At 45.1% G+C, this 3,076-nt stretch overlaps 1 pseudogene; it reads right to left on the bottom strand.

Moving 5' to 3' along the window:
* Window positions 1–2,289: 2,289 nt before the first annotated feature.
* On the bottom strand, window positions 2,290–2,834 carry LOC129014424 (putative uncharacterized protein UNQ9370/PRO34162; annotated as a pseudogene).
* Window positions 2,835–3,076: the final 242 nt, after the last annotated feature.

Here is a 3,076-nt window from a genome sequence, read left to right as displayed (position 1 = left end):
ATATGAAAACTAGCCAGGCGTGGTGGCGCACCCCTGTAATCCCAGTTACTTGGGAGGCTGAGGCAGGAGAATCACTTGAACCTGGGTGGCAGAGGTTGCAGTGAGCGGAGATCGTGCCACTGCACTCCAGCCTGGGCAACAGAGCAAGACTCCATCTCGGAAAAACAAACAAACAAACAAAAAAACCTTTAAGTATATTTGCAACAACTTGGGTATATAAATCTACTTTTCAACCATAAATTTTGTGAACTCTAAATACAGATCAAGTATTTCTGGTAAAAATTCCATGTCTGAATTGAGATGTGCTGTAAGTATAAATCACAGACTGGATTTCAAAGACTTTCTACCAAAAAGAAATGTAAATATCTCCTTAATAATTCTTATATTGATTCTATGTTGAAAAGGTAATATTTTTGATATAGTGAATTAAATGAAATTATGTTGTCAAAATCCATTTCACCTATTCCGATCACTTTCTAAATGTAGCTATTAGGAAATTTTTAAATATGTGGCATTATATTTCTATTGGTCAGTACTCTAAGAGATTTGGGCATCAAAAAGAGCACTGAAGAAAAATGTTTTGAAAAGCAAATAGCCAGCTCCTAATTCCAATTTTGCATTCATCAGGAATTTTCTTGAGTCAGTGAATACTTACCCGCGTTAGATCATGTGCTAACATTGAACTAGATGTTTCATAGCAGAAATGGTCAAAGAGGATATTATGCCCACCTGCAAAAAATCAAACCTTAGTAGAAGCCACAAACTCAGATACCATGTGCTTTCAAATTCATTCATTCTTTTTTTTTTTTTTTTTTTGATACAGGGTCTCGCTCCATCACCCAGGCTGGAGTGCAGTGGCACAATCATAATTCACTGCAGCCTCAACCTCCCGGACTCAAGCAGTCCTCCTACCTCAGCCTCCCTAGTAGCTGGGACTATATGCATGTGCCACCATGCCTGGCTAATTTTTTTATTTTTTATTTTTTATTTTTGTAGAGACAGGGTCTCACTATGTTGCCAAGGCTGGTTTTGAACTCTTGGATGCAATTACAGCTACTGCACCCAGCCTCAGATGCCTCAGATTAATTTTTTTTTGGGGGGATGGAGTCTTTCTCTGTCACCCAGGCTGGAGTGCAGTGGTTGTGATCTTGGCTCACTGCAACCTCCACCTCCCGGGTTCAAGTGATTCTCCTGCCTCAGCCTCCCGAGTAGCTGGGATTACAGGCACACACCACCATGCCTGGTTTTGTTTTGTTTTGTTTTGTTTTGATACGAAGTCTCACTCTAGTCCCCCAGGCTGGAGTGCAATGGCGCAATCTCAGCTCACTGCAACCTCTGCCTCCCGGGTTCCAGCGATTGTCCTGCCTCAGCCTCCCGAGTAGCTGGGATTACAGGCAACTGCCATGACACCCAGCTAATTTTTGTATTTTTAGTAGAGATGGGGTTTCACCATGTTGGCCAGGCTGGTCTCGATCTCCTGACCTCAGGTGATCTGCCCACCTCAGCCTCCCAAAGTGCTGGGATTACAGGCGTGAGCCACTGCACCCAGCCAGATTCATTCTTTCATTCAAGGTTCCCAGCAACCCTGTAAGTTATGATCATTATTATTACTATACCCATTGTACAGGTGAGGAAACAGGCTCACAGTAACTGCCCAGGACCACACCACTGGTATGTTGCGACAACAGGACTTGGACCCAGGTCTTCCAAACCCAAATTTTCAACTCTTTCTGCTTCATCACACAGCCTTTCTGAAATATGTTCTGTTAGTTAGAAATTCATTGTCCATGACTTTTTCCCTAAATACAAGCCTCTTCTCTGAACAAACCACAACTCTGCCCAGTTGAACAGTTAAGAGTGTCAGAAAACTCAGCAAACAGCTCCCCTCTCCAACTCTGAAAGCGGCATCTTAGCCAAGAGCCTATGCAGGGCCTGGGCCCTCGGGAAGTGTATGTAAGGTGGGGTGGGCCTCCTCTCTGTCTGCCTAGGACTCATGTAAAGTGTAGCCTCTGAGAAATGCTTGGGAGAGCTGCCTTTCTAGGCTGCTGGGACCAGATAGCATCATCATTTGATTCCTAGACTCAAAAATAAGCGCAGAGAACAGAAATCTGAACATCTCTAATAAAGCTATTTCAAAACAGAAAATTGAAGGTGACGGGGTGTTGTAACCCATCTATCAGCAGATCTTTACTGAGCACCCATGGGAACCCAGCTCTGGATTAAGCCCTCGGGAGCCTTTATTAATGAAAAGTCCTATTTTCTGTGATGGGATCCATAGAAGCCCAAACCTCAGCACCACCCAATATACCCTGGTAACAAACCTGCACACGTGCCCCCTGAATCTACAATAAAAACGGAATTGTTTTCAAAGTCCCGTTTTCCAAACCCAAACGACTTTTTCAGAGATAGCCTGTGAACAGATTTCAAAGGCAAACTGAGATTGAGGTAAACCGCAGCCTTGGGGCGTGGCTTTCGGTACAGACTATGGGAATTCAGGTCCAAGAGGCACTCAGCATGCTTTAGGGTTGTGGTCAGCTTGGGTGTCAGCTCTGGGCTGCCAATGTTCAATTGTGAAGCCCCCCTGAGGAGCAGTGGGGAGGTTTGGAAAATGCTGAGCAGTCTGCAGGGCGGCTAGCAGGGAAAAAAAGGTCCCCTCTGCTCTGCCAGGCCCTCTCCTCTTGCTTCCAGCCTTGGGCCAGGCTCACCCAAAGCCAGACCTGAGCTATGGCTAGGGGTGCATGATCCGTGCATGTCCTGTGCATGGCAGGTGAGCGCCTTTTGCAGATCATCAAACTAGGGACCTCTTGGAGCTCTAGAATTTGCATAAAGATCATGACTGTCTTTGTAGCATAAGCTAAGATACCTCTCCTAACATATTGAACCCAGAGGAGTTCCACACAATGTGCGTGTGCAGGTGAGAAGCTATGTACCTTATTTGTGAGTGAGAGTGTGTGCGTGTGTCGTCCCGGGCCTTAGAGTTTTATATAAGGAAATCCTGGAAGTAAAAATATGTTTCTTTGTGGGAAAGGGGCATGGGCATTCATTCGACACCGAACACTACTTACCAAGCACAGTG

The sequence above is a fragment of the Pongo pygmaeus genome, chromosome 16, assembly GCF_028885625.2.
Source record: "Pongo pygmaeus isolate AG05252 chromosome 16, NHGRI_mPonPyg2-v2.0_pri, whole genome shotgun sequence".
NCBI classification, from domain to species: domain Eukaryota; kingdom Metazoa; phylum Chordata; class Mammalia; order Primates; family Hominidae; genus Pongo; species Pongo pygmaeus.
This window is presented reverse-complemented; position numbering and strand designations above follow the sequence as displayed.